At 36.6% G+C, this 27,803-nt stretch overlaps 1 long non-coding RNA gene across 2 annotated transcripts in view; it reads left to right on the forward strand.

Annotated features, from left to right (window-relative positions):
- Positions 1-10,160: 10,160 nt before the first annotated feature.
- Positions 10,161-27,803, forward strand: part of LOC147918075 (uncharacterized) — a 200,088-nt gene continuing 182,445 nt past the window's right edge. The window contains exon 1 of one of the 2 annotated variants that reach the window (XR_015556215.1): positions 10,161-10,445. This is a non-coding gene — a long non-coding RNA (uncharacterized LOC147918075). The remainder of the gene's footprint in view (positions 10,446-27,803) is intronic. The other variant, XR_015556208.1, reaches the window with a different exon arrangement.

A 27,803-nucleotide genomic window follows, 5' to 3' on the forward strand; every position in this document is an offset into this window, starting at 1 on the left:
TGTTGGCACAAGGATTACCTGTCACACCCGGGGGTCTTAGTCCCACCTCTACATATGCATCCGGATCCTGTCAATGACATTTACAGACAAATTATGAACACTTGAAAGAGAGTGCACTTCATTAACAGTTTGATAGAATCATTTTCCTTGTCCTTCAATAACATTTATTTTACAGCTTACAGAAATAATGTGGAACATTATAAAGGGTCACAATCAAGTTTTAATTCTATTCATTTGCTTCTTTTTATTTGGTTTAGAGTCCACGAGTGAATGAAATTTACACAATTATCTGACTCTTGATCGTGATTCCAGGAATATTCTACCCACTGAGAACTATTAACCATTTGTGAATGCTCCATGCTGTTTACACTTACAAGCTTTTACTCACCATCCATTTTTGAAATGCTCCTTACCCAGGCAATATTTTTACTCATCCTTCATGATCAAACCCAAGTCCCAACCCTTCTTTCATTCATGCATTCCAAAAATGTTTATTGGGTAGTCACTACATTCTAAGCACATTTCTCAGCTTATGGAAACAGCAGTGAAAATAAAAAATGAGTCCTTACCCTCATGAAGCTTACTGTCTTTGGAAGAGGCAATAAAAATATAAAAATAAATATATAAGTTTAAAGGCAAGGCTGTGTTACACGAAGAAAACTAATGCAGGGTAAAGAATATGAGTGGATTTTCTTAGGTAGGTGGCCAGGGAGGCATCTCTGAGGAGGGGTTAGTTCAGAAAATTTCCAAATGGAACGATGGAGTGAGCCAGGTGACATCTATGAGAAGAGAAAGACTGACAAAGTTAACAGCAAAAGAAGTTTGTGTAACTTCTAAGTTCACACAAAGACGACAAGAATAGTAAAAACAGAGTGGTAAAGAGGACAGAAGTGAGAGATAAGCTCAGAGAATGAGGCAGAAGCCAGATGAAGTAGGGCATTGTAGGGTCATGGCACTGAGTTTAAACTTTGTGTGACTGGAAGCCATTGGAAATTTTGAGACAGGAAGTGATATGATCTGTTTTAAGATTTAGAAAGGTCACTTGGCTGCCAAGTGGGGGATAGATTAAAGGGTCAGGAATGGAAGCCAGGAGACCAGCTGGGAGATTATTGAAGTAGGTACATGAAAGATGATGGAGGCTTAAACTAAAGTGAGAACAGTGAACATTATGGAAACTAATCAAATTCAGGATAAATTTAAAAGTTAGAGGCAACAGCACTTGCTGATATACTGGGTATGGCATGTAAGGAAAAGATAGGAACAAAAGATAAATTTTTGGCCTGAGCAACTGGATGAACGTATTTAACTACTGTAGGAGCAGATTGTGTGTGGCGGGGTCATATATCACGAGTTACATTTCAGCCATGATCATCTTGAGATGCCTCCTGGGCGTACAAGTGGGAATGTCAGGTAGATTGTTGAATACATGTACTTGGAAGTTGGGAGTCATGAGGGTATTGATGACCCTTAAAAGCCAAGGAATTGGTTGAGATTACCTAGGGAGAGAATGTAGATAGAGAAGGGGGGAGGTTCAAGGACTAAATCCTTGGTCTCTATACAGTATATAAGTTGGCAAGAGAAGGAGCTGGCAAAGTAATCACTTCCTTCAATGAGCTACCAAAGAAACAATAGGTCTATAACATAGGTCCTGCAACATAGGGTCCATAATATAGGCCCTGTAATATAGAAGCCAGTCACATTATACTGCCGTTATTACATTTTTATTCCTTGTGTCCCCCTAATAGGTTTCTTATTTATTTTTGTATCAAAAAGGTCCCTCCCTGAGCTTACCACATAGTAAACATTCAATAAATATTTGTGGAATAAATATATGCCTGAATAAATTTTCTGTGACTTGGCCAAGAAAAATTTTAAAACATATTTATGGGCAAAAATAAATGGTCCAAAGCAACACTTAAATCTCCTATTACTGGAAGACCATGATAATGTATTCCTCTGTAAATCAAACATTTTATTTTCTCTAATCTCATAGTTTATTATTGACACCTCAACTTTCTTTCAATTTGTTTTTACCTCATTGCTTCCGTATTTATAACTCTTTCATATTCTGTTACTTATTACTTTTCTCTGTTTAGAGGCCAAGCATCTTTCCCATCATCAACTTTATTTCTATCACTGACTGTTCTCTCCACCATTCCAAATGCAGATCAGTTTCCACAAGGATGCTCAGTCACTGTCTATTGGCTCAATGGTCAAACTTTAAGGTATACACAGCATATGAGACTAAATACGATAGAGTATACAGGCTCTCTGATAGCACACCTATGCCTGCGGGCAGGTATCTGCAGATGATTGGCTTCAGGTGTTTGCCTGTGGGAGCTCATTGAAAGTCAATGCAAATGAGGCCATTTTCCCTAGCAGAAGACATTAACCTGCAGGAACCTTGTAGGCACAGGTGTATTTTGGGACCGTAACAGTGTACTTCTTAAACATATGTATAATATTATACATTAATCATAAATACTAGGTCAACAAAGTGAGGAGTACTCAGTAAAGTAGGCAAAAGAAGTGATGAGTCAATAAGCAGAATGTTACAATTAGAGGGAATGTTTTTGTCTACCTCTGTATCTCGTATACTTCGTCCCCGCCACCATTCTGGCTCTCATTCTGCCATGATTGTAAGAAAAGGTAATTTGATAACTAACCTTAAAGCATGTTGATAAATGGAAAATATGAGTGAACAAAATGCATCTTATTTGAAATTCTGTTCTGTTTTAAATACAATAAATTAATTAAATTTAAGCTGAGCCACATAGGGTTCAAAAGCATTTTTCTATTTCTGACTTATACCAAGTGTTCATTGCTAAAGTTTAATAATTCTACAAGGTCACATTGAGCTGTAAATCTGGGTAGCAATTGAAAGGTTGTTCTATACTTTCTGCTTTTTAAAATTGTTAGCACTTGGATACATTTTATCAGTGAAAGCATTATATAAACTCACCTCCTTCCCTAGCTAACCACCTCATGGTGATCTTTTCCTAACCAAGAATCTCCTCAGATGCACTTCATCACCACCCACACGCTTATATGTTGCCTTAGGAACCAACTATTTCACTTATATAAGGCTTTTTTTACCCCCTCTTCACTTACATTATAACTTTCCTTAAACTAGGAAACATATTCTCTATTTTCTATATATCTTTTCACCCCTGCCTCCACAACATGCATTCTTATTGAATTGAATTGTATAGAAAATTCTTAAAAATAAACTGTTTCTTTGAATATACAATGGAGTTTAATATATGTGATATTCTTCAGATTCAAGGCAGTACTGGAGGGCATCGAAGAGAAGTTACAACGCTTTATGCGTATTATGCAGCACACAAATTAAAACATATATATTCGACAATTGCAAGGGATTTAGACTCGGCTATAATTTCATATGCAGGTGGGTGCTTAATAAATAATTTTTGGTGATAAGCCAAGAATGTGCTGTATATAGGATTTGAGCATATGCTCCATGATATTAATGATAAAACATATGTTTAAAAACATTTCCATCCAAGCCTGAGACATATTGCCTCCATCCTTGACTGAACATCTCCTCCAAAAAGGCCTCCTCATCTTGAAATAAAACCATATTAAAATCTAGGAACGTTCCGCTGCTCTAGTTCTTTCTCCCACTTGCCAATAGCGTGACCTTCAGAAATATGAGTCTGATACTGCCTGTCTTGCTTAAAAACTTGCCAAGTCTATAACATGGCACCTGGGACCCTTCACACATTTTCAATCTGATCCTAGTCTACTATGATTTTCCTGTCTTGTTTTTTACTGCGCACTCCTCCCACCCTATTATACAGCTATATCGTTCACTGCTCTCTGAACACGTTGTGAAGTTTCACACCTCCATGCTCTTTTTAGTACTATTTAATCAGCCTGGAATGGATTTTCCAACCTTCTCCGCTTGGTGAGCTCGTCTGAGACTCTAATACCCTTTTGAGAAAGTTTTCTCCACCGAGAGTTCTTCCTCGATTTCCTGACCCTTCTCTGCCCTGTCCCACTTCATCTACAAGCTTAATTGTTCCAACTTGGCGACTCTCTTATTTGCACTCTCACACTCTCCTTGGCTTATGTTTATAGAGTGTGGGATATGGCACAGGCGACAGGGAAAACCACGGTTAAGCCGGATTCCTTAGGAGAGTCTTCACGTCTATACTGCTCACTCTGGATACTCCATACATTTATTTATTTTTTTGGTAACTAGCTTTTAAATTTTTTGTTTATTGCAGTAACATTGGTTTATAACATTGTAAAAATTTCAGGTGTACATCATTGTACTTCTATTTCTGCATAGATTACATCATGTTCACCACCAAAATACTAATTACAACCCATCACCACACACATGTACCCAATTATCCCTTTCACCCTCCTCCCTCCCCCCTTCCCCTCTGGTAACCACCAATCCAATCTCTGTCCCTATGTGTTTGTTTATTGTTGTTATTATCTACTACTTAATGAAGGAAATCATACGGTATTTGACCTTCTCCCTCTGACTTATTTCACTTTGCATCATGCCCTCAATGTCCATCCATGTTGTCACAAATGGCTGGATTTCATCGTTTCTTATGGCTGAGTAGTATTCCATTGTGTATATATACCACAGCTTTTTTATCCATTCGTCCCTTGATGGGCACTTAGGTTGCTTCCAAGTCTTGGCTATTGTGAATGAGGCTGCAATGAACACAGGGGTGCATGTACCTTTGCAAATTGGTGTTTTCAAGTTCTTTGGATAAATACCCAACAGTGGAATAGCTGGATCATATGGTAGTTCTATCCTTGATTTTTTGAGGAATCTCCATACTGTTTTCCATAGTGGCTGCACCAGTTTGCACTCCCACCAGCAGTGTATGAGAGTTCCCTTCTCTCCACAACCTCTCCAACACATGTTGTTTCCTGTCTTGTTAATTATAGCCATTCTGACGGGCGTGAGGTGATATCTCATTGTAGTTTTGATTTGCATTTCCCTGATAGTTAGTGATTTTGAACATCTTTTCATGTGTCTGTTGGCCATCTGTATATCTTCTTTGGAGAAATGTCTGTTCAGGTCTTTTGCCCATTTTTTAATTGGGTTGGTAGTTTTCTTGTTGTTGAGATGCATGAGTTCTTTATATATTTTGGAGATTAAGCCCTTATCAGATGTATGGTTTGCAAATATCTTCTCCCAATTGTTAGGTTGTCTTTTCGTTTTGTTGATGGTTTCCTTTGCTGTGCAGAAGCTTTTTAGTTTGATGCAGTCCCATTTGTTTATTTTTTCTATTGTTTCTCTTGCCCGGTCAGATGTGGTGTTTGAAAAGATGTTGCTAAGACCGATGTGGAAGAGCGAACTGCCTATGTTTCCTTCTAGAAGTTTCACAGTTTCAGGTCTTACATTCAAGTCTTTAATCCATTTGGAGTTAATTTTTGTGCATGGTGGAAGGTAAGGGTCTACTTTCATTTTTTTGCATGTGGCTATCCAGTTTTCCCAACACCATTTGTTGAAGAGACTTTCTTTTCCCCATTGTATGTTCTTGGCTCCTTTGTCAAAGATTATCTGTCCATAGATGTGTGGGTTTATTTCTGGGCTTTCGATTCTATTCCATTGATCTGTGTGTCTGTTTTTGTGCCAGTACCATGCTGTTTTGGTTACTATAGCTTTGTAGTATATTTTGAAATCAGGGAGTGTGATACCTCCAGCTTTGTTCTTTTTTCTCAGGATTCCTTTAGCTATTCGGGGTCTTTTGTTGTTCCATATAAATTTTAGGATTCTTTGTTCTATTTCTGTGAAAAATGTTGTTGGAACTTTGATAGGGATTGCATTGAATCTATAGATGGCTTTAGGAAGTATGGACATCTTAACTATGTTAATTCTTCCAATCCAAGAGCACGGAATATCTTTCCATTTCTTTGTGTCTTCTTCAATTTCTTTCAGAAATGTTTTATAGTTTTCGGTGTACAGATCTTTCACCTCTTTGGTTAAGTTTATTCCTAGGTATTTTATTCTTTTTGTTGTAATGGTGAATGGGATGGTATTCTTAATTTCTCTTTCTGCTACTTCGTTGTTAGTGTACAGAAATGCAACTGATTTTTGTATGTTGATTTTGTATCCTGCAACTTTACCATATTCGTTTATTACTTCTAAAAGTTTTCTGGTGGATTCTTTAGGGTTTTCTATATATAAAATCATGTCATCTGCAAATAGTGACAGTTTCACTTCTTCCTTTCCAATTTGGATCCCTTTTATTTCTTTCTCTTGCCTGATTGCTCTGGCTAGGACTTCCAATACTATGTTAAATAGGAGTGGTGACAGTGGGCATCCTTGTCTGGTTCCTGTTCTTAGAGGGATAGCTTTCAGTTTTTCACCATTGAGGATGATATTAGCTGTGGGTTTCTCATATATGGTCTTTATTATGTTGAGGTACTTTCCTTCTATACCCATTTTATTCAGAGTTTTTATCATAAATGGATGCTGGATCTTGTCAAATGCTTTCTCTGCATCTATTGAGATGATCATGTGATTTTTGTTCTTCATTTTATTAATGTGGTGTATTACGTTGATTGATTTGCGAATGTTAAACCATCCCTGCATACCTGGCATAAATCCCACTTGATCATGGTGTATAATCTTTTTAACGTATTGTTGTATGCGATTTGCTAGTATTTTGTTGAGGATTTTAGCATCGATGTTCATCAGTGATATTGGCCTGTAATTTTCTTTTTTTGTGTTGTCCTTGTCTGGTTTTGGTATCAGGGTAATGTCAGCTTCATAGAATGAGTTAGGAGCTTCCCCCTCCTCAATTTTTGGAAGAGTTTGAGAAGGATAGGTATTAAGTCTTCTTTGAATGTTTGGTAGAATTCACCAGGGAAGCCGTCTGGTCCTGGACTTTTATTTTTGGGGAGGTTTTTGATTACTGTTTCGATCTCCTTACTGGTGATTGGTCTATTCAAATTCTCTACTTCTTCTTGATCCAGTTTTGGAAGGTTGTATGATTCTAAGAATTTATCCATTTCTTCCAGATTGTCGAATTGGTTGGCATATAGTTTTTCATAGTATTCTCCTATAATCTTTTGTATTTCTGAGGTGTCTGTTGTAACCTCTCCTCTTTCATTTCTGATTTTACTTATTTGTGCCTTCTCTCTTTTTTCTTGGTGAGTCTAGCTAAAGGTTTGTCTATTTTGTTGATCTTTTCAAAGAACCAGCTCTTGGTTTTATTAATTTTTTCTATTGTTTTTTTGGTCTCTATTTCATTTATTTCTGCTCTGATTTTTATTATTTCCCTTCTTCTACTGATTTTGGGCTTTGTTTGTTCTTCTTTTTCCAGTTCCTTTAGGTGCATTGTTGGATTGTTTATTTGAGATTTTTCTTGTTTGTTGAGATAGGCCTGTATTGCTATAAACTTCCCTCTTAGAACCGCTTTTGCTGTATCCCATAAATTCTGGCATGTCGTATTTTCATTTTCATTTGTCTCCAGGTATTTTTTGATTTCTTCTTTGATTTCTTCATTAACCCAGTCGTTGTTCAGTAGCATTTTGTTTAATCTCCATGTATTTGTGGCTTTTCTGATTTTCTTCCTATAGTTGATTTCTAGTTTCATACCTTTGTGGTCAGAAAAGATGCTTGGTATTATTTCAATCTTCTTAAATTTATGGAGACTTGTTTTGTGGCCTAATATGTGATCAATCCTGGAGAACGTTCCATGTGCATTTGAAAAGAATGTGTATTCTTCGGTTTTTGGATGGAATGCTCTGTATATATCTACTAGGTCCATCTGTTGTAGTGTGTCATTTAAGGCCAATGTTTCCTTATTGATCTTCTGTTTGGATGATCTATCCGTTGGTGTAAGTGGAGTGTTAAAGTCCCCTACTATTATTGTGTTACTGTCTATTTCTGTTTTTATGTCTGTTAATAATTGCTTTATATATTTAGGTGCACCTACATTGGGTGCGTAGATATTTACAAGTGTTATATCCTCTTGTTGGATTGTTCCCTTGATCATTATGTAATGCCCTTCTTTGTCTCGTTTTACAGTTTTTGTTTTAAAGTCTATTTTGTCTGATATGAGTACTGCTACCCCAGCTTTCTTTTCATTGCCATTTGCGTGGAGTATCTTTTTCCATCCCTTCACTTTCAGTTTGTGAGTGTCTTTAGGTCTGAAGTGTGTCTCTTGTATGCAGCATATATATGGGTCTTGTTTTTATCCAGTCAGCCACCCTATGCCTTTTAATTGGAGCATTTAGTCCATTGACGGTTAAAGTAGCTATTGATAAGTATGTACTTACTGCCATTTTTAACTTTTTTTTTTTTCCTCAGTGTTTTAGTAGTCCTTCTCTGTTCCTTACTTCTTCTATACAGAATTGATGGTCACTTTAGTTTGACCTCTGTCTGAAAGCTGTACTCTTTAACTACCCTCCTCCCTCCTTTTATGTTTTTGATATCATATCCAACCTCTTTTTTGTGCATTTGTATCCATTACGTTCTAATCGTGGAAATAGATAATTTTTCCTATTTGTGGTCTTCTCTTTTCCCCTTAAATCAGTCCCTTTAACATTTCTTGTAACACTGGTTTCTTGGTGACAAACTCCTTTAATTTTTGCTTATCTGGGAAAATTTTGATCTCTCCTTCCATTTTGAACGATAACCTTGCTGGGTAGAGTATTCTTGGCTGTAAGTTTTTTCCTTTTAGCACTTTAAATATATCATGCCATTCTCTTCTAGCCTGTAAGGTTTCTGCTGAGAAGTCAGCTGATAGCCTTATGGGGTTTCCTTTGTAAGTAACTTGACATTCTCTTGCAGCTTTTAGGATTCTCTCTTTATCTTTAATTCTGGACATTTTGATTATGATGTGTCTTGGTGTGGGCCTCTTGGGGTTTATCTTGTTTGGGGCTCTCTGTGCCTCCTGTACCTGGATGTCTGTTTCCTTCCTTAGGTTAGGGAAGTTTTCATCTATTATTTCTTGAAATAGATTCTCTGCCCCCTTGTCTCGCTCTTCTCCTTCCGGGACACCTATAACACGGATGTTAGTGCGCTTGATGTTGTCCCAGAGGTCCCTTAGACTGTCCTCACTCTTTTTAATTCTTTTCTCTTTTACCTGTTCACCTTGGGTAATTTCTTCTAGTCTTTCTTCCAGCTCACAGATCCGTTCTTCTGTATCCTCTACTCTGCTTTTGAGTCCCTCTAATGAGTTTTTCATTTCCAGTATTGTATTCTTCATTTCTGATTGGTTCTTTTTATATCTTCCATTTCTTTGTTGACATTCTCACTGAGTCCATCTATTCTTCTCCCCAGATCAGTGAGCATCCTTAACACTCTTAGTTTGAACTCTCTGTCGGGTAGGTTGCTCATTTCTGTTTCACTAAGTTCCTTTTCTGGGGTTTTGTCCTGTTCCCTTACTTGGAATGTATTCTTTTGCCTCTTCATTTTGCCTCTTTCCCTGTGCTTGTGTCTACGTATTAGGTTGGTCAGCTACGTCTACTGCTCTTGGATAGGTGACCTTATGTAAGTGATGGCTTAGGAGGCTTCCAGTGTGCTTCCCTCAGTTCTCAATGTTCCAGGGTGACCCCTATGTGGGCTACGTGTATCCTTCTGCTGTGGCCTGTTTGCTCTCCCTGTAGGCGCCCAGGGAGGCTGAGTTATGCTCCTGGCCAGCTGTTGTAATGCTCAGCTGCTTGTAGTTGTTGTGGGCCCTTCAGTCTCTTTATCAGCTGTGGGGAGCCCCAGCACAGTTGGCTGCAAGTTCTAATACCACATTTGTGTTGCAGTATTTCTTTTAAGTGAGTAGGCCCCCACCGTGGCAGGTTGTTAGGCTCAGGGCCTTACAATTGCTGTAAGCCTCTAGCCTATTAGGTCTCTTGTCAGCTCTCTGAGGATTGCAGCTGGGTGGGGCTGGCCTCAGGCACAGGAGCACCCAATTGTTTCAGGTTTTGGAAGGTGGAGCAAACCTCCTATGTGGGTCTTTGAGAAGTACAAGTCTTCTGTGGCTGAGAAGCCCTGCCGCCCACAGGTCCACACACACAGTCAACACAGTCCTGCCCGTGTGAGCGCCCCGACCTCCCCAAGTGGACCCAGTCTCTCCACGGCGGGAGCCCCACACACTCTGCCACCGCCCCACACTCTCCACCCGCTCCTTGTGCACACCCTGCCCCGCTCAAGTCAGCTCAGTTGCCAGGCTGCAGAGAATCCAGTCACCAATCTATGCCGGCCCACACGTTGCCTGAGGGCTTGTTGTTGGGTGGGGCCAGTCTCTAGGGTGGGCTGCCTGCCCTGGCTGAGCTGGATTAAATCGGTGCTCTAGCGGGTGGAGCAGACCCTGGGCTAGCAGGTCTGAGGGAGAACTCCAATGGCGTGTGTCAGCACGCTCACACCAGGCCACAACAATGGCTGCCGCCAATGTCCCAGTCCCTGGAGAGGTCTCACCCCTCACCGAGATGCACTCAGGGCCTATTAGGTGAGTCTCTTGTCACCAAAGCACTGTGCACCTTTCTTTCTGGTGATTTTAGGATGCTTTCTGGAACAGGTGAGTTTGTGCGTGGGCCCTTTAAGAGCCAGTTTTAGTTTCTTTGTGAACCGGGTTTGCTGGCGGTGCTACCCAATGCTTTAGTAGCAGGCAAAGTCAGATATTATGCCGCTGGTCTCAATTGTGCTGGGTCCACAAAATGCCCACAGCGGGGGCGCTCCCCGGCTCAGGGCCCCGCGCCTCCACGGACGCTGCGTACCTGTGAGCTGCTCCCGGCGGCCGTGAAGCTGGTGGCTTGTGAAGGCGGCGTTTTTCCTCTCCAGAAGGGAGTCTCTGCCTCTTCTACCCCAGTTAGGATTGTCCGTTGTTGCAGGAGTTCCTCTTATCCAGTTTTCAGTTCTGTCTCAGGGGTAATTTTTCCACGAGTAGTTGTAAATTGGCTGTGTCCACGGGAGGAGGTGAGTTCAGAGTCTGCCTACGCCGCCATCTTGACTCCGCCCCCGGTAACTAGCTTTTAAACTTCACAAATAACATGTTTTTTTAGGAATAATGTGATCAGTAAAGTTGTACACGATAAAGATATGGAGAAAATATGTAGACAATGTAGAAAATTATTCAGTGACCTCAGTTCCTTAATTCAGAAGTAAATATTTCAAACAGCCTAATGTATATTTGTTCAGAGTTCTTTTTTTCTATGCATGTTCTCAGATATAGAAAGCCAGCTAGATTGTTTTTAATTGTATCTTTTTAATATGCACCTGAATTTTGCTCAATTGTGGTCCTCTTTGTACATCAGAACAGCCAGATCTACCTTATAACTTTATATCTAATATCTTATACCTTAAATCTTTAACATCTGCATAGGTGGCTGTGAATTACTTATTTATAGTTTTTATAGGTATTTAGGCTGTTTCCAGTTGTTTATTATACTCAACAAAGCTACAGTGTATTTCCTTGGATATATGTCTTTCCCCATTTGGGACACCAAAAACTAGGGTCTACCTTGTTCAGCTTTCTATCCATAAGAATAACCAAAAGATTGATTACTCCAGAAGAAATAAATATAAAAAAGGAAATAGCAGAGATACTATGAAACATGAACTGTGTATGTGGCTTCCTTACTTAAGCATGATTATATATAGCAAACCATAACTATTAAGTAGCAGAGTTCTCTATATTATTTTCCAATTCCTCCTCACTTAATCTTTGAAGCCCTTAGCCTTGTGGCTCAAGAAATTGCCTTTGACCTGATCTGAAGTATTTCTTTTCCTTAACAATCAACAATCGTCTCTTTTTTTTAACTGTATAAGGTACTTGTTCCAGGCCCACCTAAACTAGAGTAGTCTGTTTTTTGTATCGGAATTCTTAATATTAATTACAGATTGTTCCCAGTTCCTATATCACTATTGCTGAGGGGTTAAATACTGAGTTTCCAGTCACTGCATAGAACAGGAGTTACTTTCCTTTAATGTATTGCAAAATGCCAATTTCTTTTCATCAAACCATGAAAGCTGTTACCATTTGCAGGGCTCTGAGGCATTCTGCTCTTTTTTAAGCTGTAGTCATGTCTCTGACCAGTTGTGTATTTGGATGGGCAACTACTTTTAATTTTATTTTTATGCTATTTGCTACTCTTCAGGCATAGAAAATAGCGCTCCTTTTTGGAAAGAAGAACTCCCAGATTGCGGATGGTCTGTTCAGCAGATCCTTGTGTGGAAGAGCTATTGTGCACCTCTCTAGCCACAGCAGCCTTTGCTTTCACTATTTAACCATTTCCTACCACCATGTTGTAGGCTATAATGACATCTGTGCTCACACGATATTGTGTCTATTTGTACTCATGTCTTTCCCCCCAGCGGAAATTTGAGCTACTAGTAGGAAGCGCAAATTCATCTTTGTTCCCTTGTGTTGGGCAGAATACTTGACTCAAATTAGTTGCTCAATCAACTTTTGATGAAAGCGTTAATATATATATAAATGAATAAAATTTCTCTTTATTAAAGATGGAATTATAAAGATAGTGCATTTTTAAGTAATTTAATGATATTGATCATATTGATTCAGTTGAAATTGTATGTGTTATATGGAAAGAGAAAGGTAGCCATAGCTTAGAATTTTTATTCTCAAATATAGTGTTTAAAATTTTTCATAAGGGCATGAACAACCTCTTCTTTTGGGTATAGCTTTTTTAAAAATAAGTTCTGGAAAAACTTCTTGCTATGAAGCATTGAAATCCAAGGGCCATTTTTTAACCTTTTGCACAGAAACAAAATTTCTTACTGAAAAAAAAAAGTGCATGAAAGAAAAGTTACAGTGCAACTAATATTTGGAGAAAATAATGCTTATTGGGAAAAGGAGAGTGTTTATGCTTCAACTTGATGAATCATTTTCCCTCATCACAATTAGAGCTTATTCTTTACAGTTATTTTCTTCATCTTTATCTTAGAAGACAAATTAGAAGGCAGCTAGAAGGGGCAATCTACAGTTTTGTCACAACCAACTGTTCATGTTGACCATCTGATGATAGAATGAACATATAATGGAGGCAGCAAACTCTGAGGCTGTTCAAACCCTTCATTTTCATTTCTGCTAGTGGCCTCCACCATACTTCTGCAAATAATTATATTTCTCTGTAGGAACAATTTGACTGTCATTGCTCCTAGCAGATCTCTTTAAATGTGCTCTTTGAAAATCTGGCTGGAAATTATTGTAAAACCATATACAGTTCCTTAACCTCAGAGCCTGAATGTACTGTTGCCCGTCCTGAATGAGACTAGGAACTAGAGAATGCAGTTTCCCATGAATTCAGTCTCCTGTGTAAGCATGAGGCTAATCCATGTTTGGCTTTCTAGAATATACTTTCTGGTTACTGGTAGTAGCTTGTACTGTAAAAGAATTCTGGACACATCCACTGACCTTTGCAGGTATACTCTCTGATCACTTTGTATATTTTGACAGTTGCTATTGAATATATATGTGACTACTCTGGTTTTGTGTGATCACCAATTAATTTACTCTCACAATTGTCTTTTGTTGTACACTTTCTCAATCCCATTTTTCGGGTAAGTGAACTATAAAAGTGGAAACATCAGCCTCCGAATCACTTAGATAGAAAATATTAGATGTGAAATTTTATTTATAATTCGTTTGTCCAGAGGTACTAATATGTTTTATTTTTAATTCTTTCCCCACCATGCTAATGGTGAGTAAAATGCAGTCAGAACCCTCCAGGCTTGCTTAAAGACTTGTAGCCCACTGAAATTCAGCAGACTATATGTCAGGCATTTTTTATGGGTCTGTGTATTTACAAAGTGTTTCTCTTCCCCTGGAAAATGAGCAAGCGTAGAAGTATAATATATTCACTATATAGTATTAGGTTTAAAAATATCTACATAACACATTGGGAAAATACCAAATGTTTTTAGCCTTTAACATAAGCATCTTAACAGTATGCAGGAATCTTCGAAATGCCAGGCAGTTACACAACTTTACTGAAACATTTTTTTTCCTGACTAAAAGTATTCACCTAGAAGTCCTGAAACCCCAAGAAATTATTCCAAATGAGTACTAGACATCCAATTGTCAACTTTAGTTGACATATTAATCTATCTCTCCCTTGGCTATGCTTTGGTAAGTCAACTGCAATGTGTTCATCAGAGGGCTAGTGGATGGGATTGGATAACAACTTTGTAAAAGGGGGAGAATGTAGGGAAAATGCATACATTCATATCTGGCTTAGCATCGAAGTAGGAAATTCTAAATAAATCTACAAGTTAGCTGTCAATTCATATGCACTAAAATCAGAAAGCAGCAATCTCCAAAGATACTAGCTGATTCAAATTAATATAATTTTCAAAGAATTTGGAACTTATTTACAACTTATCCTACAAAGAGTAGGAACTTATTTCTTATGAGCAGACATTTCGATCTATGGACAGTCATGCATGCCATAAAAACAGTAATAAAAGTACACTGCACCTTAATTCATTAGGGTGGCCATTCTGAGCCTGTTCAGTGGTTCTAAGTTAACCCCAAACGCCACTTGATATTTCCTATTAAATGACATTTGAAAATCTAATTCCTAGCCAATTTTTATTTTCTGGTTTATGGTAGATATCTAGAAGGTGAAGAATACTCTCAGGTCATTATTAATTCAAAACTTATTTGTTAATTCTAATCAAGAATTTAGTAGTGCTTTCATTAATTCTACCTCTGTAACTCCTCAAAGAGATGCATTGTGTGGAGTTATCAAGTTAGTATATTTTTATGATTTATTCAATTTGTAGTTATAGAACATTGAAATTATAAATTTAATGTAACCAAATGACCACAGTGAGAAATAATGTTTTCTACTTTTCCAGTTCTGATATTTTGGAACAAAAAAAAAGGGAAGCTTTTTCTTATTCATCCTCCAGGTAGCCTTAAAATATTTGGCCAACTTAAAATAATAAATAAAAATTCACAGAATGTTTTCTCTTTGGTACTAAGTTGTAGTCAGGAATGAATTTGTAATAAATATGAAAAGACATAAGAACAGGAGATCTTGGCACGTTTGTAGGAATTCACAACTTTGTTCCTCACAAAGATACTTTTAAATTATTTTAATTTATCTACATTTTACACATAAATATTTTTTATTCCGATGACAGAAAACAGTTTAACTCATAATCATATCTAATTAGGAGACATTTCGCCAATTTAATTTTATAGGTGGGTTTTCCAGGATGATTGCATAAAATCTCCTGATGTGACTGTAAATATTAAAAAAAAAAGAAAAGAAAAAAACTGAAACAATCTTCTCCCTAGTGATTTAGAAGCTATATTTGTCAGCATGTAATAGCAACCCTCCTCATCTATGTTTCAATCTCAGACGTCATTTCCGATCTCTAAATTTTTTTTTGTAAATTGTTAATAACATAACATCTGGATGTTAGGCATTGAAAGAAGAGGAAAATATCTAGTGAATGGAATGGAATGTCTCTCCAAGCCATGTTCACTAAAGTGTACATATATTGCTCAAATTCTAAGAATGTTGCCTTGAATTGAATGTTATGGTCCAATAAAATTATTGATAAATTCTAGAATAAAATTTAAAAATGGCAGGCTTATACTTGTAGCATCTGAAAGCTCTGTATTTGCAGATATAGAGTTTGTGGATTTCAGTGGGACAGTAGGAAAAGCAACAAAGTAATTGTGGATGGAAACAGTCTAGTTCATTAACAGGCTTTCTTCAAGAACCCAGGGAGGGTATGATTAGAGCCAGTTCTTTGTGGGTAGTAGAGTATCTCTTAAAGACATAGCTGCAAAATTAATGCAAGCTTAGAAATGGAAGCCAAAGGCTGTGTTATCGTCTTACAAATAAACACATATCTTTCAGAACACTAATATTTTACCGTGAGCAAGTAATTCACAATTTAGATAGAGAGAGAAAAAGAGATAAACTTAAGCTTCTCTCATACTTGAAGCTGGATTTTTAAAAATCCTGTTGGTAAGTCCTTTGTATCTGGGTGCAGGAATGTAATATACTCTCTTGCTTGAGATAAAACATTAACATCAACCCAAATCACTAAAGAAAGTCCAATTTTCAACAGGAATTTTGGATAATTTGAGATCATCATAGAGATAAGCCCACATTCATCAGTGCCCCTGAAGGGTCTGGAGTGATTTCCTTGGCTGCCTGCACATAGCGGTGCCCTAGCTTCTTAATATATCTTGTTTTACAATATGTAGACTCTGAAAATACGTCCAATCCAAAATAAAATTCGACTCAGTTCTTTTGTTCTTTCTACCATATAACTTTAAATCGTTTTTTAGAAATAATCACCAGCTTGATTTCCAATTTCACCGATTTCAGAGGGAAATCAAATTTCTTCTTGTTGAACTGTGCATTTTGCATGAACTTATACATTTAATTTCTTACACCATTTTCCTGCTACGGGAACACACATTCAGCAAGATTTTGTGTTTGTTTATTTTTAGTGTTGCTTTGATTTTTTTGTTTTTCTCAACCACGGATGCCTAATGCTAGGACAACTAACACCATTGGCACGATCTAGGAAATTCGTTATAACCTCAGACAGTGCTTTTGTAAAAGACAGAATCAGTAAAGGGAACGTTAGGGATTGGGGAAAGGCATCCAAAAATTATACAACAATCAAATAAAGTGAGTGCCATTGGACAGTTATAGCACATAATATACAAACTTTAAAATGTTGCCTTTCAAATATCTGTACTTCATTTGTTAGGAAGGAAAAGAAAATAGATGTCACGCAGTTAGGGTGATTATAGGAGTGAATCAGTTTTCCAACTTTTGAGCTACTCAGTGCTTGTTATGCTGATTGCCAATCTAGTTAAAACAAAATGACCAAGAACCAAGACTTTGCTTCCTACGCTGCTTATCTCAGAGGATTTCAGGGTTTTCTTCCCACATTGTACCCTGGCTACCCTTAGAGTGTTGGCTGCCCAAGCTCTGTTCAGTTACAAACCTAATTTATAAGTCAATTCCATACAGATTAAATCAGTGCTAAATAAGGATTTTTAATAATGACCTGTGAACTTATCTGAACCAGGTAATTCATAGTTTACAAAATCTTAGTTTAAATTAAATTTATATTAGTTCACAAAGGATGTTCTATGAGGGTTTTACCTTTCAGTTACTGTCAGCATAGAAATTATATTAGGTAGCACAAAAGAATAAAAAGGAAGGAGCGTTTTCATAAAGCCATCGATCAACCTAAAAAACTACCTCTCATTATGTTATGAAAATCAAATCGTATTCCTGCTAATTTTCTCTGTTCTTATTTATTCAATGGCCATATAGTCAAATCCAGGCCTCTTTATTATGTCATTAATTATTTATAAATAAATACTGTTACAGTAACCTTTTTGCAACCTCCAACTAAAATGTCCAAGAAAAGCTGTATTCTGGGACTAAATTGACAAAGAGATGGCAAAGGTATTGCTGAATCAGCTAAACATGACAAACTGCTTAGAGTAAGCATCTAGGTTTCACATACACAAAAATCTAGTTTTCTTTTCCCAAGTTACTGTCAGTTTTTTAAAATGGCATGTTAAACTGCTGCTTCTGCTCTTTCATAAGTGTTTATTCGAAAATGATTGGGTACTGTCGATTAAAATCACGTAGAAAAGTGTTTACCTATGAAAGAAGCTATGTTGTTATGTTAATTAGCACCTAACATTTGATCTTAGGTTTTCATATATGTTTAAAGATTTGCTGCTGACAGATGATCGTTGTGATGACTGCATCTGGGACTACATAGACTTTAGGAGAGCAAATTTACTACAGCCATAAAAATGACATTTGATTTCTGCCCATTTTGACCTCTTTTACTGGAATAGCCACTAGATAAGGCTAAACTGGAATTGATTTATTATACTGGGTTCCAATGTACCTCCAAAGTGCATGTTATTTTCTACTGTTTCCCACTGACTTCCTTTTCAGCTCTCCTTTCAATTTCTTTCTCTCTCAGTTCTAATTCTTGGGCAAATCCTAAGCATTCTCTTTTCCCTCCTGGCTATTTCCATCTCTTCTTTATCCCCCCAAATTTCCAAAGTTGTATTCTGCACATTAAGTCATTCAGCAGATCAGACAGACACGAAAGGAAAACTACCCTGCCCTTCATTGTTTCTGCCCCTTCAAATTCTGTCAAATTTAGTAATAAACATGGAACTTGCTGAGTTTTCTATCACGACTTTTATTGCTATGCTTAACATTTTGATGCTGCATCTAAAGTTTCTGACATTTTAATTCCATTTGCTTCACAAAGTCTATATTAATTTTGCTTTATCTTAAGAGATATGACTGGAACATCACATCTAGAGATGATATGGGATTATAACAATCTTTAAAATTAGAGAAATTGATGCCTTTGTTTGAGGTATGTCAAATCTCTAGTACATAGCAAGTATCCAATTAAGAATGCTTATTATATCAGGTTCATATTTTGCTGTCATTTTAAGGTATGAATAGCCCTCTAAAATATTAAAAACATTCCTATGAGGATTATTCTAAAAACTAGGAAAAATAGAAAAGATGAAGAAAAAGGGAAGTAATCATTCATAATAAACTAGTACCCATTTGCACAATTCTTTTCAGTCTTTCCTTTATGTATTTTTTGCATCACAAAGTGATCCTGGACATGCAAGTCAATATCTTGCCTTTAAAAAAAATCTATTAACGTAGTTTCATATCACCAGCGCTTTCTAAAGACATTTTATGTAGTAATTAGAACATAGACTCTGGAGCCCATCTTCCTGGGTTTTACTCCTGGCTCCGCCACTTATTAGCTGTAAGTGAAGTATTCGATTCTTGTCACGTAATTAGTGCTGATTAAGGGTAAGCTACTATGCTTTACAAATATTTTAGACCATTTAGTATTCCAACATAAGTTGTAATAGATTTTATTAATGCTTTTCATAATATTTTACACAGGCCATATTTAGTCTTAACTATTATAAATAATGCTGCAAAGAACATCTTTAAGAGGTATCTTTCTTTTTTTCTAAACTTCTGCTTGTTTCCCTGAAGAGAGATTCACAGATGTAGAATTACTGGGTTAATGGGAATTACTGTTTAAATGCTCCTGCTACATACTGGCAAAGTAATTTCCAGAGGTGTCACCACATTATTCTCAAGCAATCTATGAAGGAGCCACATTCAGTACATCCATGTCAATGCTGTCCTTTTGAAGTGATGCTCCTTTCTGTCTCTATAGTGACATAAATTGTGCTTCTCAGATTTAGAAAGGGTTTTCTCTTAGAGAAGGTTCTGGAAAAGCTACACGTTAGTGTATCATGTACAGTGTGCTATGTGCTGGTCTTGCATTTGGTACTTCTCTGGTGAACCGGAATTGCTTTCCAGAATATAAAAATGATTTTCACATTTTTTTTTTGTCTATACATGTTTATTTACATGAATAAAGAAAGCACATTTCTAGATCAGAGCTGCATCGAAGTACGCTGGCCGATTGATCTACTCAAATACCCATTCTACAGTCATATAGGTAATTCTTCTCTATTAACAGTTCTTCTTCCTTGGCAAATTTGTAGATTCACCTCCCTTGTAAACCATTAGTTGAATTTACTAAATGCTTTGGTCAGGATTCTCTTATTGTACCATGTGTGTGTGTATTTGTGTGGATTTGTTTGTGTGTTTTAATCTGTCTTGTGGTAGGTCAGGTCCCTATGATCTAACTTCCAGCCTCTCTACCAGAAAGTGAACTTCTCAAAGGCAGATATAAAAGATCTGCCTATATGAAAGATCTGATCTATATAAAAGATCTTTATAGATCACCTTTATTTTACATAAGACATATGTCAAGGAAAATAAAAAATGTACAGGGGTTTACAAGTAAGTATGGAGTAATACTATGAATATTTTTTAATTCTTAGTATGCCCTGAAACAAGCTGGTGAGTGAATTTATTGTTTCAAGGATCATCTGAAGAATGGGCAAACATTTGAAACTAAAGAAAGAGTAAGGCCTCTAAATATGCTTTGACCTCAGGTGAGAATGGCTAAGCAGTTCTTTCTCTTAATTTACTCCTCTGATTTCATCCTCTCGGGTTTTAGAGATTGTCACTTTATTGAGCATTAAAACAAAAAAAATTCTTGCAAGAAGTGTAGACAAAAGGATGGATTTGAGACCTCTAAAAATTAACTTGAGGCTAATTCTTTTAATTTTAGTTTGTGAAGTATCTTTCTAGAAATAACTTGCTGCTAATGAAGTTTCATATCCCCCCAAATTTTTGTTGTTCTCAGCAAAACTTCATGTAGACGATTTGTGTTTTAAAGTCACTTTATAGTCATAAGCCAAATGCTGTTAGCTTTAGAAATTCTTAATGTTCAGTGAATCTTTTTTTCATAGAAGATTACAAAGAGTCTCAAAGGAGAATTCACTTTTTAAAATAAATTATTTTAGTGTTTTGGATGATCTGAGATGACTAAATAACATGAGTCGTATAATCTAACTTTATAGAAGAACTTAACAAAATGTTTGGAGAAAGCTGCTATACAGGGAAGCTTCAAGATAGTAGTTACTGTAGAATGGAGCCAGGGCAAGGAGACAAAATGTAGCAGGACCTAGTTGATGGAAGAATGGAGTTGGTTGTGTCTATCTTGGGCTTATTTACATTGGGGAATATTACATTCATTAGCCTGGCTCCCTGAATGCTAAGAACAGTACCAGGCTTTCTGACTTCTCAGTAAATTTGAATTAAATCTAACGAAACAAATTAATGGAGTAAAATAATCTTGGTAATTTCTTCTACTATATTGTTCATAATGTATATCATTATTTTAGTTAGGAATCATGTCACTGTGAATAATAATGATAATAGCTAATATTATTTTAGTGGTTTCTAGGTTTCAAGCACAATATTAAACATTATATCTAGATTTTTTTTTTTAATTATTCCTCACAGCAATGCCCTGAGGTAGGTTGTTAATGACACAGATGAGAAAACTGAAGTTAACTTGCAAGTGATACAGCAGAGATGTAAGAAATATGCAATAGAAGCCAGCAAAATTATGTAAAATGAGCTATGAAAAAGTCCATTTTTAGTTTTGAGAAGCATTACTTCCTCTGCTCTATATTTCCTCATGGAAGACTATTACCAGGTCCCCAACTTCACTTGTGGGTGGACGCTTGATCTGTTCATGTTAGAGAAGAACAACACCCATGTGGTTCTTAAACTTTCTAGGTTGATGGGACCCTTGGCGTTTCAATAATTATTTCATGGCACTCTGTGGCCAAAATAAATACCTAACGGTTTCATTTATGAAGTAGTTAGGTCCAAACAACTTAAACATTTGAAAAAAATAGTACATGGAAATTACAAGAAAAAAATTTATTTTTAAGTATGATTACATAGATGGAAGGTCTATACCTGCTGAGTACTGTACAATTAAACAGTATAATCTGATCTGATACCATCATCTTAATTTCCTGTTTTTTGTTTTTTACTTGGGACTTGCTTTCTATCACAGCAATTTCCAAAATCCCAGCTTTGTGAAAATACGACATCTTCAAAAAGAAAGTAATAATCAAATGTTGAAACTTGTGAATTGCCTCAACCTAGTAGTTTGCATGGTATTCGATAGATATAGAATTGAAGGATACTTCAAAATTTTTAAATATTTCACAGTGGTTCTGTGTGTTTCTTGCAGTGCTCCAGAACACCTCAGCACAAAGGTTAGAATCTGTGGGACTATACCTTATGGGCTGGTCTTCAAGTCACATCATTCATGTGTGAGTCACCCTCTCTCATATGGGAAGATAATTTTCAGAAATTGATGTTTTTATTTAGATACTTCCAGCTATGACAGAGTTGTCATTAAAATTTGACTCTAGTACAAATTTCTGACTCTGTTTCTTATCAGATTAAGAGAGAGAGAAGGAGGCAATAATACTGACTTAATGGGTTATCCTAAGTTCTCAATTAAATAGTAGATCCATTCTTATTCCTTCTATCTGACATTAATAGCCACGAAACCATGGGCAATCACTTTGCCTCTGTGGCTTTAAATTTCCTCGTGGATGAAATGAGGGAATTGAGCTAGGCAGTCTCTGAAGAAAGTTTCAACTCAAAAATTCTTTGTTTCCATGACACTATGTAGATAGATTTCCTTGACTCTGTTTCCTCAGCTCAAAGTACCTTGCTAGTATTCTGTAGGTGTTGGCATTTACGAGCAATTAAAACCACACACACAAAGCTGACTTGCAGATATGCTTGTTTTCAATTATTTTCCTTTCTTAGCAATTTCTTTTGATTGAAATTATATCATAGGCAGCAGGGTTGTTTTTTTGTTTTTTTTTTTGTTTTTTTATCTTTTGAACTGCTACACACACAAAAAAATCTATCAAAATCTTCAATAATGGAAAAGTCAGCAGTTTGGAACTACGATTTTCTTTCACAGTAAATTATGTAGGTCAAATTTCTTTTAGAAAAAAGGATTTCAACATCTATTGTTAATTTGTATGTGACTATACCATCAGACATGATTTATTCATCAAAATTTTGGGGCTTTTTGGCTATATGTTCCCTGGAATGCTTAAATACGGTCAAATGAGAAACAGAGTCTCAGTTTACTGTATCAAACAAGAGAAGAAAAAGAATATTGTATATCTCTAAGGAGGATGGGTTGTAAAAAATCGTAATCTCTAACCCAACCAAAATTGAAAGACGCGAGTTTAATTTACATGTTGATGAGTGTTTGTTACCCCTCAAAAAATACTACAAATTCTGGAAGTTTGCTAACCTCTGTTGACCAATTTAGAATGAGGAACATGTTCAAGAGGGAAATTTGCTCATAAGAAATTTGATTAAATATTCTTAAAAATATACCTTGAGTTGTCCAAGCCTCATCACTTAGTGGGTAAAAAGAAGTCTAAATTAACAGAATTAATTCAAATGGTTCTCACTCCCTTCAAAATCTTAGCCAGTATTGTGTAAAAGTCCTCAAGTGCATCTCAATGACCTAAAAAATACGTTTCTTGTCCTTATCAACTTCTATTCTCTCCATTACTTTTCAATATTTTGGAAGCTACTTGGATGCAGTTCCTAAGTGTTACAAAACTTGTTGGTGCTGCCTGAGGTCCATTGTGACAAACAGCAATGGGGGCGCTGGTATTGCTTAAAATGCCCGACAGGCGCCATCTCCAATTTCTAAATATATGACTCTGAAATCTGCATTTATAATCATGGCTTCAATTTTGACCTCAAGACTCTGAAAATCTATGGGGCATCTCTGGCTGGATCTTATATAGGTATTTCCAGTGCAGCAAATCAAAACAGAATTCAATAAATTTCCTATCAGATCTGCTGGGCCCCTGTGCTTCCCATTGTAGCTACTGGCATCATCATGCCTCCAGTAATTCACTTTAGAAAATTTGAAGCTATTTTCAAGTCCAACTTTTTCATCAACTTTCGTATTCAATAGGAAACCAAGCCCTTGATTTTTGCTCTATAGTGTCTATGAAATCTATCTGCTATTCTTCATTCTCAAGTATTGCCTTGGGGATATTCCCTCCTATGGTGATAACTCCCTAATTAGTTTTCATATTCTTCTCTTTCTCACATTTAATTTAATCTATACACTAGCTCTACAATATACTTTCTGTAACTTAGATCTGTCATTCTTTGTTGCCTACAAAAACAAAAACAAACAAAAAATGTCTAAACCAACTTTGCACTTAATTCTCAATGCAATCTAATCTCCAGTCTACTTTTCTAGAATTATCCTATTAGATCTCTCTTTCACGCTTTACATTTTCCAGTCATGGACAAACTCAACATTCATCTGTTTTTGTCTGACAGCCTCTTTGCCCAAGCACTGAATTCTAATACCTCAACCTGAAACACTGAGGAACCTTTCCTTACAACCTTAAATTCTCTGTTAAAATTCTGCTGAGTTTTCTCTATTTAAGGCTCAATGTTTATGGAATCTTATCCAATACCAAAAAGAATTAATCAGTTCCTTTTAAGTTCCTGTAGCATTTAATTTTTAGCTCTGTTATATTAGAGTCTGACATATCATAGCTCTCTGCAAAAGATTGTGAGTTCTTTGAACAAAGGAATCATATCATCTTTGTTTTTGTACTAATATATAGTTTTACATGGGGCAGATGCAGAATAAATATTTGTTACATTGAAGTTAATTAAATTGTAGACTGACCAAATAGAATTGTTATAAGGACTGAGTGATTTGGTCAAGCTCAAAGTGGAGAAATAAATCTCCCCATTCCCCAAATCCCAGCGCCTCTGCTATCAGCAGCAAAGCTGCCACTGCCATTGTAAGAAGCCACTGAATCTGAAAGCTGCAGATTATAGAACCTCACTGCCTTTGCTCCAATGGAGAATGCTGCCCACACCATCGCAGGGAGTCGTCTAATTAGGATCCTTGATGCTTCTGCTACAAACCTTATCAAAATGGATGCATCATGTTCTGCATCTCTTGCCACAAAACTAAGTTCCAAATAGAAGACACAAAATGCATTTGGCAGAAGATAAATTGCAACAGAACTCTATAAATGAGGAGACTGGGACATGGAGTTTTTCATTTTCTAGCCTCTGCAGTACAAGATAGCACAGTAAAGCGTGTTTGAAGCCAAGGTTGGGTGAGCCAATGCATGGTACCTAAAAGTCCTCCCCTGTAAGTATTTGCCATCCATACATACTCTTCATCCTAAATGTAACTTTCAAAACAAGAACAACTTGAACCACAACATGATCTCAGAAAACATGATGCAATTATCCCTCTACAAATGAAAATGATGCCTATCAAGCACTGTTCCCATCTCTGTGTGATCATTTCTCCTCTAATTCAGTCACAGCCCTGTCTGGATATCTTGTAAACCAAGGATAAAATTGTAAAGTTAACCATCACCAACACTGAGTATAAGAATTGTAGGAGAAAAAAAAAAGATGGAGGAAAAAAGTAGAGTTAGTTAATATAAATATGTATATAGATCACAGAACAATGAAGAGTATGTGGTTACCTACTAGAGGCTTCATTTGTATAGCTGGTAGTAATGCCATGATTGATATGTATAATTTCCTTCCTCCTCCTTGAAGTCCATGTTTCATTTGTTTCTCAGCCAAAGCCTGACAGGATTCTTTATTTGGATGAGTGACTCAAACATTCACATCTGAAGAGTCTGAACTCTCAGAGGTCCTCCCTATGTTGAGGTGCTATAGTTTTTCCATTAAATTTTTAGCAACAGATATGACAGTTCTATCAGGCATACCAGATGGTGCACTGGGTTCCAAATCTTCCCTATGTCCGAATGTGCAACAGCCACCCTCTTTCCCCTGATTAATGAGGATCAATCACCATAGCCCACACAGTAACCTTCTTTTGTGCGTGTTGATTTAAGTGTCATGAGAATATAGAATGGCCAGATGGCAAACTCAACTCTGAGTCCAGTAGAGCTATCATGGTGTCCCCTGGTGGAAGAATTTCTTCCTTAGGGACTAAGATCTCTAACCGAGGAGAGGCCAAGGTCACAGAGATTGGAAGCCACATTTTGTGAATGACTCATAAAGTGAAATAGTGAGAGGCACCACTCTCTTCCCACTCTTGCTTCCCACACCCATGTATTCCAGCTGTGGCAAAAACAGCACCATTATACTGGTAGTTGGTTAAGAAGACTACCCATATGCACACATCACCAAATCTTATAAGGTTATTTTTCAGTTGCCACCATTACTGAGTAGTAAATATAGTCTTCCACTCTTTTATAAGGCTCTCCTCTCTGGATGATGGAGCACATGGTATGACTATCAAATCCCATGGTAACTATCCCCTTTCTTCACTTCTCTTGCTATAAAGTGAGATCTTTGGTCAGAAGCAATAATGTGTGGGATATATTAGAGTGAGGAAGGCAATCAGTAAGTTTATGGATATTGTTTGCAGAATCATTGTGGGCAGGAAAGACAAATCTATATGCAGAATAAATGTGTTCGATTGTGGGCAATTTGCTACTTATTCCATTATCAAAGAGGTACAACGTAGGCAACATTTTGCCAGGCAATAGGTGGTTTTTCCCAGTTATGGTGCCATATTAGTGGCTTAGCTTTACTTTTTTCTATGCTAGTAAATAGAGCACTGAGTCTAGGAAATACAACATTTATTTCAGATATCCTTGTGGCCAGCTAGAAATCAGGAATTCTATTACTAAGGAAGATGTCAGGAAGCAACCTGTAGTCTTTGCCACAACACTTAAGCCAATGATGCAGATGTAAATCTAGTCTCAGTTTAAATTCAAATAATAATAATAATAATTATTATTTTTTTTGTGTGTGAGGAAGATCTGCTCCAAGCTAACATCCATGCCAATCCTCCTCTTTTTGCTGAGGAAGACTGGCTCTGGGCTAACATCCCATCTTCTTCTGCTTTATGTGGGATGCCGCCACAGCATGGCTTGACAAGTGGTGCATCAGTGCGTGCCCAGGATCCGAACCTGGGCTGCCAGTAGCCGAGCGTGTGCACTTAACCTCTACGCCACGGGGCCGCCCCTCAAATTATTTTCACAATAGATAGAAGTGAAATTTATAAAGCACTATAAATTCAATGCTTATATAACTTTATTGAGCAGTGGTGCTAGGTCATTTCACACACTATCTCATTGGATTTTCACAATAGTCCATAAGGTTTGTTTTAATAAAGGTACGAAAAGTATATGTTTTAATATAGGCATTTGATATAGGCATTTAAAAGGCTAAGATTTTAAAGATTCTGCCTATGATCAGAGGGTCAGAATTAGAAGATAAGCCCGGTGCTTTTCAAACTCTACCACCATTTCTTAAGCAGAGATACTGGTTGACTTATTATGTGGTTGGATCGAGTGGCTAAAATTTATTGAATATTTACAATGTACTAAACACTGTTGTACCGGGCACTAGGTTAGCATATTATATAGTTTCTCGTTTAATCTTCTTGTTGACCATATGAAATACATGTTATCATCTTCATTTTGTAATTGATGAAATTGAGGCTTAAAGAGTTTAAACAATTTTCCCAAGATCATATAGCTAATAAGCAGGACTTGATCCAAGGCCATAAGACATCAGGGCACACACTGCTAAGTACACACAACACTGCTTTTGGAAGTAAGATGAGATGGAAACCAGTTAACAGCTTAGACACTGCGTAATTTGTTTCAGGAGTTAGGAAAATGTAAATCAGGGATGTTACCATAAAGAAATACCTATTTCTACATGAAGTGTTGTATACACGGTATAAAAAATAAATCTAAACAAAAATTCAACAAAATTTATATCCTACAAAAATATTGAAGCAAGATTTCGATAAATTCCTTTTAAATCTAATAGGTTACTATGGAAAATTAACATTGCACATCATGTGTGTTGTCATCCTAAAAATAAAAGGCATTCAACTTTATATAAACGTCTTTATAAAAGTCTTCTTTTTAATAGCCATTTTATGACCTAGATTTATACTCTACAAACAATTGAGAATTGACATTTAAATCAGATATTTGTGTTGAGAATTAACAATTTTTTTAAAATAATTCAGCATCATTTCTATGGAATGAAAGTTTAAATGTTCTGGCATATTTGGGGAGTTTCTGATGATTAAGAAAATCTCGAAGTATCTGATTGTGCTCTAAATGTAGAAAAGACTCATGTACCATACAGATCAGAGCAAATATTTTATCCAAAAGAAAAAAAAGTCAGTGTAGCAGCACTCTGAGAAGAGTAAAATGCTTAGTTTCCATGGAATGTGTTTGACAGTAAGATTTTTAAAAGATCTAAGAGGCTGACCTTTCTTCCCCCCAAAACTAAGTAGACTTTTTAAAATGAGCACA

The sequence above is a fragment of the Ceratotherium simum genome, chromosome 2 (assembly GCF_057802395.1).
Source record: "Ceratotherium simum simum isolate JZ-2026a chromosome 2, ASM5780239v1, whole genome shotgun sequence".
Classification (NCBI taxonomy): domain Eukaryota; kingdom Metazoa; phylum Chordata; class Mammalia; order Perissodactyla; family Rhinocerotidae; genus Ceratotherium; species Ceratotherium simum.